The sequence below is a fragment of the Podarcis cretensis genome (assembly GCF_951804945.1).
Source record: "Podarcis cretensis genome assembly, chromosome: 1".
NCBI lineage: Eukaryota > Metazoa > Chordata > Lepidosauria > Squamata > Lacertidae > Podarcis > Podarcis cretensis.
The window spans coordinates 119,411,480-119,418,033 of NC_137170.1; the positions used below are offsets into that span (position 1 = coordinate 119,411,480).

Consider the following 6,554-nt stretch of genomic DNA (forward strand, 5'->3'; position numbering starts at 1 on the left):
GCATCTTATGGGGTGAAAAATACGGTACTTTGGACCAACACAGCAAAATACAGTGGTACCTCGGGTTACAGATGCTTCAGGTTACAGACACTTCATTTTTTTAAAAAAATAATTTTTATTAACTGGCCAATCACATCAAATTAAATCACATAATATAAATTCCGAATTACAAAGCCAAATTTTTAAATTTTGTTGGGGGAACCCATACTTCAAGATCCAAAGGGGAATTCAGATCATCTTCTTATTACTGCGTTAATGTCCAAATCAGTCCCAATCAGTCCAAACAAAGGTCATAATTCTATCCAGTCTTATCTTGGTGTTGCCACATCATATCTTGTTCGTATAATTTCTCTTTTTCCTTTACGATCTCTTTTGGCATAAATTTTGGCATTTGTCGCTCTTAAGTCCCACCGAGGAGTTGATTCACGATATGTAAACAACTCTATTTCTCTCTTTCTCCTCCCAGACCCAAGAGCTCCCACAATGCCTCACAAAATGGCGAACGGCATATTTTCCTGACTGCGTCACTCCAAAACTCTTAGCTTTCCAGCTTCATCTTGAAACATTGCTTTGGATCGAAAGTTTATCTCCACACAGCCTTAAATCCACAGCTTAAGTCCTTAATTTCTGACTCATTAGGGGAGGGGGATTCTTGTTAAGTCACATAAAAAGGTAGAGGCAGGTTTCCCCCCCCCCCTCCCCCCTCAGTCATTACCGTATCTTGACGTTCTTCTCGTATTTTATTGTTGTCTTGTTATCAGAGATCTCTTCTGTCAGCAGTATTTACTCCCCTTTTTCCTTGATGTATGTGCAATTAATCATGTCCAAATTATTTCTTTTAAAGATCATTGCAACCAGCGGCGCGAATCGGGGACGGCGTCGAGGAGTGCCGAAAATCCCACAGGAGGGCTTTGTGCCTAGTGCCCCCACCCCCACAAATTCGGGGGTGGTATAGGGCACAGCAGGCAAGGGCCGTCCCCCCCATAATCCTGGGGGGGTTAAGGAGGCTAATTACCCCCATCATAGCCTCCAAATTACCTCGTGTGGGTCGGAGAGATGTTATTGTCAGCCATCTTCCGATGCGCCACCTAGTGGCCCCCCAGGTTACAGACACTTCAGGTTACAGACTCCGCTAACCCAGAAATAGTACCTCAGGTTAAGAACTTTGCTTCAGGATGAGAACAGAAATTGTGCTCTGGCGGCGTGGCAGCAGCAGGAGGCCCCATTAGCCAAAGTGGTGCTTCAGGTTAAGAACAGTTTCAGGTTAAGAACGGACCTCCAGAACGAATTAAGTTCTTAATCCGAGGTGCCACTGTATATGAATTAATCCTGTTACTCTGCATAAAGCAGGTTTAAGAGCAGGCATCGCACAATCATATTTTATTAAGTTTCAACATTTTTAGCACATACAATCAAATCACAATTACTCATTTTTTCCTTTTTTCTCTTTATTTCCCAATCCCATCTTCCATGGTGCTGCTGTTTCTCCCTTTCTGCTGCACCCTATCTTCTATCAATTAAAACATAACCACAATATTATAATCTAATTACTTCTGTTGCTCATAGATCAAATCCTGCTCACGAGTTCATCATATGATAGTGTTTCTTTAAGTAATCCGAAAAAGGCATCCATTCTTCCATAAAACACTCATTGTTAGATTCTCTTAATCTTGCTGTTAAGTTTTGCCAGTTCTGCATAATCCAATATCTTGCACAAAACAGGTTTCTACATACAAGTCAGCATTATGTTCCATGGGGAGGCAGGGAAAACAGCTTCCTGAAATTGAGTAAAGCTTTTCCAGCCTCCGGGCGGAAGACTGTATGTAATAAGGTTGCCATATTTCAAAAAAAATGAAAATCCGAACACAAAAGTTGTTGAGCTATTTCTAGAAGTAGTAGTAGTAGTAGTTTTGGAGCTATTTTTAAGAAAATTCATCAAAATCTAGATCCCAAGCACTTGGCACCATCATTCATGGCAGAGGCCATGCAAGATGGATGGACATATGCAGTCAGATTATAGCTTGTGCTTATTGAATAAGCCAATGGAAGTAGATTTCCACCAATTGTTCTCCAACAGGCTTATTTGCATAGATTCTATTCTGTGGAAGTTTTGACAGTTGGGATTTCAACCATGAGCGTAGCCAGGATTTTTGTTAGCAGGGGGCAGGTCTTTTGTTAGGGGGGGCAGAACAGACGCGATTGGTCAGTTAGCTAAGTAGTCCTATTGTTTTACTTGAAGGGGAGGAGCTGCCCCTACCTGCCTCGCCTTGGTTATGCCCATGCTTTCAGCTGACTAGCGGTTGGAGGAAGAACAGGTTGGACTAGCAGTTGGCTGCGAGGGGCTGTCTGGTCTAATCTGTCAAGAAAAAGAGAGAGGGCGTTTTGGAAGAAAACGTACTAATTCCTCACAACTTGGAGAAGTTTCACTTGGCTAGTATTGGAAGTGGGCTAGACTGCAAATTGTGCCTTTGAGCAACATGGCAAGATCCTGTTGCCTCGACCTAGCTGGTATTTCCTCAGATTCGTTTCCAGGGATAACCGCTTTCTTGGGATTACTTGTGAATTGCTGGCGGATAATTTGGCAGTTACTAAGGACATCCAAAGAAGTGACTGTGGTGGTGACTTTGAAGTGACTCTTAAGAGGTATTGCTTTCATTTGTGCTAATCATTTCGTAATTTTCATAAGCCTAGCTCTGTAATCCTCTGCATGGTGATTTGAGAGGAAGCTGTGTTGAACTCAGGGCAATTTACTTCTGAGTAAATATGCAGAGGCTCAGGCTGTACATGGAACAATGTTAGTTTTGGTTAACATGTGCTTTTTTTCTTTAAAAATGTTTAGGGGTACTCTCATTTTGACTCAAGAAAATCGCCTGGAAAGGAAATGAAGCCGCCATCGGAGGTAGTGGCAACGAAACTGACCAATCACCGTGCTAGATTCCAACTCCTACTTCACACATTAAACACTCGCTTCTGTCTGAGACTCAGGAAACACCATGACAGGAAATGAGGCCGCCATCGGAGGTAGCAACGGAACTGACGATTCACTGTGCTAGAGAAAAAACTACTAATTAAATTTTTTAAAAATTAGTTTCTTCTCCCATTAGGTTCACAAAATGTTTAGGGGTATGCGTACCCCTGCATGCCCTCAGAAAAAAGCACTGGTGTATACAGGCAATGGCCATTGCAAGTGTTATTCCTGCCCCCCTGTGTGTGTAGGCAGAGCGTGCACTCCTATTCTATCCTATTCCTGGTCGAAAAGGACCCACACATCAGTGATTTTGCATCAATTTGATGCGCCTAGAATGGTTGCCACCTGTTAATAGGTCAGTTAGGTCTGTGGAAACATGTAATTGGGGATGGATTAAAGCTCAGTGGTAGAGTACAGTGGTACCTCAGGTTAAGAACTTAATTCGCTCTGGAGGTCCGTTCTTAACCTGAAACTGTTCTTAACCTGAGGTACTACTTTAGCTAATGGGGCCTCCCGCCGCCGCCGCGCAATTTCTTTTCTCATCCTGAAGCAAAGTTCTTAACCCGAGGTACTATTTCTGGGTCAGCGGGGTCTGTAACCTGAAGCGTCTGTAACCAGAGGTACCACTGTACATGTCTTGCATGGTTGTAAGCATCTTCAGTTAAAATTATCTTTAGTAGCAGACCAGGAAAAAGCTGGTGATCTTGAAGAGCTGTTACCAATCAGTAAGAAGATAGTGTTACCTTGGGCTACATATGCTTCAGGTTACATATGCTTCAGGTTACATACGCTTCAGGTTACAGACTCGGCTAACCCAGAAATAGTACCTTGGGTTAAGAACTTTGCTTCAGGATGAGAACAGAAATCGTGCTCCGGCGGCACGGCAGTAGCTGGAGGCCCCATGGCAGTAGCTGGAGGCCCCATTAGCTAAAGTGGTGCTTTAGGTTAAGAACAGTTTCAGGTTAAGAACGGCCCTCCGGAATGAATTAAGTACTTAACCCGAGGTACCACTGTAGTGCTGAGATGGATGGACCAATGATCCTGGAAAGCAGCTCACAGATGCTGCTCTGTGCAAGCTGAGCTAAACCAAGGTTTGGCTTAGGATGCCATCCAAACCAGAACTCATGGTTAAGCTCTCTGCTCACTAATCATCAGCTTGTAGCCAAGAACAAACCTTGCCTTAGCACAGTGCAGTGCAGCAGTTTAAAAAAAAAACTCCAGGGGAAACCAGAGCAACTATGTGCTTCTCTCCAGGAGCCTGCATATTTGTGTGTTTCCAGTAAGTAAGTTTGGCTTACGCTGCTGTGCAAACTAGGCCTGTACGCAACGTGGTAAGGCTATTGTGAGGATGCAGCAGTGGGACTATATGGTTCTTCAGCAAAACACTGATTCAGTTTAAATTTGAATTAAAAGCAACAATTTGCCAACAAAAATAGGGGTTGTACCAGCTGATGTCCAGCACTGCAGAGAGGCAGAGGCACTCAATAGTGAGGGCAAGGAGGAAGAAATGCTTTCAAAAATATGATGTATAGGTAGAATCTACTTGCTAATATCTGCCCACATCCTGTGAAAATAATGTTGACCTGCTTGGCATTTGCTGCTTGAAATGGCGAAAGGACTTGAATGCAACGGTTTGACGTGGCAGCTTGTGTGGAAAGGAAGGGCAGATGGCAATGAAAAACTGGGGGGAGGGGGGAGATAAAGAAAGAACTCAGGTGTGGACAGTCTTAATTTGGCTACAGATTAGAACAAATTCACAGTATACTATACACTTATTTCTGCCCCTGTCACTCCATACAGCAAATTTTAGAGGAAAGGGCCAAGGCTGATGTATTAGCAGTTCTTAGTAAGCACCTTTGCCCTACTAAGAGCATTGGCTTTTTTGCCCTGAAAGTGATGATAGTTGTGTGGAGTGCAGTAGAGGAGGCAGAGGCCACACATCAGAAATCTTAAAGGGGCTGAATAAAGCAACAGGGCCTTATGTTCAACACCCATGGCTTAAATCTAATTAGTTCTCAAAGAAAATAAATGAGATGTAACCTAGGGAACTTCCTGTCATTCCAAATGACACAGTAACTTGTTTTCTTTCCATTTGTGCAGAATGTTTTAAATTGCTGATGTTGGCTAGAGAGTGACAATGAAGTGAGGTATTCGGTGCTTCGGCTGTCATTTCTACATGTCAAATGACCAGCACTTGGGCTTGTTATTTTCAGAACAGATTATTGTACAAAGCACATATGGGGAAAACAGTCTTCGTCTTCTGCTCCTGATGTAGTTGGAATGGCAGTTGTAAAAAAAAAAAGTGACAAAAAGAAACCCATACTGGGATGGAACTGGTGTTTACTCAGTCTGGAAGAAACCAGGGCCACAAGCATCCTTAGTTATAGAGATTCATCGTTATAGAAGATCTGTTTGGCAAGGTGCAATCCTGTACTGTACACATTCACTCAGGACTAAACTCAATTGAACTCAGCAGGTCTAACTTCCATGTAAACACGCACAGGACTTCATAGCCTTGGCTCCACCAGGATTGGCAACGACAATCCTATTCCCCCAGGTGGTCACCTCACAAAGGTTTGCCTGACCTCTTAACACTTGTTAATTTGGCTAGATTACAATGTCCAATACACAACCCAGGAAGTGTGCTTACTTATCAGTGGGTCCACCACTCCCCTTACTACTACGCTCTAATACACACGAGCCTGGCATTTTCCACTGAGGAAATTAGCTCTGACACCCACTAACCTTAATTAAACTATAGCACCTATAAATCTCTGACAATACGCAACTTCTGAGGATTTCAAAAAAGAAAACTTTATGTTTCCCATACTTGGGAAACTTCAGCTGTGGTCTCATGCACACTTTTCTGGGAGCAAGCCCCAATGAATTATTCCGCCTCCCAAGGAAGTCTGCAACAGAAAAGAATCAAGAGTTGGTTTACTCAGAAGCAAGTCCTATTGATTTCAATAGGGGTCATTTCCCCAGGGTTTAGGACTGAAGCCTTTGTGACCTCTGAGGTCCTCTTGCTGTACAGCTGGGTTTCCCCAAACTTGGGTCTCCAGCTGTTTTTGGACTACAACTCCCATCATCCCTAGCTAGCAGGACCAGTGGTCAGGGATGATGGGAACTGCAGTCAAAAAAATAAGAAGAAGCAGCAGCTGGAGAGACCCAAGTTTGGGAACACAGGCTGATGCAGTTTCCATTCCAGGTTCAGGCAGGCAGGCAAAACCCCTGAGGAACCATGCGCAAGAGTCGGGAGGAGGTGGCACAGCAGGAAGCAGCGGCAGGGAAGCGATGAGAGTCTTTGAGCCACGTCCATCTCCTTTTGCGTCTTTCCAGGTCTGGCATCCCGGAACCCGGAAGTAAGAGGCGGCATCGGCGTCGCCACCTTTCCCTGCCCCCTCCCGCCCCCCACCCCTCGCGAGACCCGCCCTTCCTTCCTTCCTTCCTCCCTCCTCGCGCAGGTATACTCAAGGCAACCCAGTCCTTCAACACACACACACGCACGCGGGCGCGCACGCACGCACACCCCCACCCCTCCTGCGTCCCTCCGCTTCCCCTGCGTGACCTTTGCCCTCGGGCCGAG

General features: G+C 44.7%; 1 long non-coding RNA gene across 1 annotated transcript; it reads left to right on the plus strand.

Moving 5' to 3' along the window:
* Window positions 1-1,407: 1,407 nt before the first annotated feature.
* LOC307220552 lies at window positions 1,408-3,073 on the plus strand. Its single transcript, XR_013840907.1, has 2 exons — window positions 1,408-2,643; window positions 2,840-3,073. It is a non-coding gene; the product is annotated as an uncharacterized lncRNA (long non-coding RNA).
* The last annotated feature ends 3,481 nt before the right edge of the window (window positions 3,074-6,554 follow it).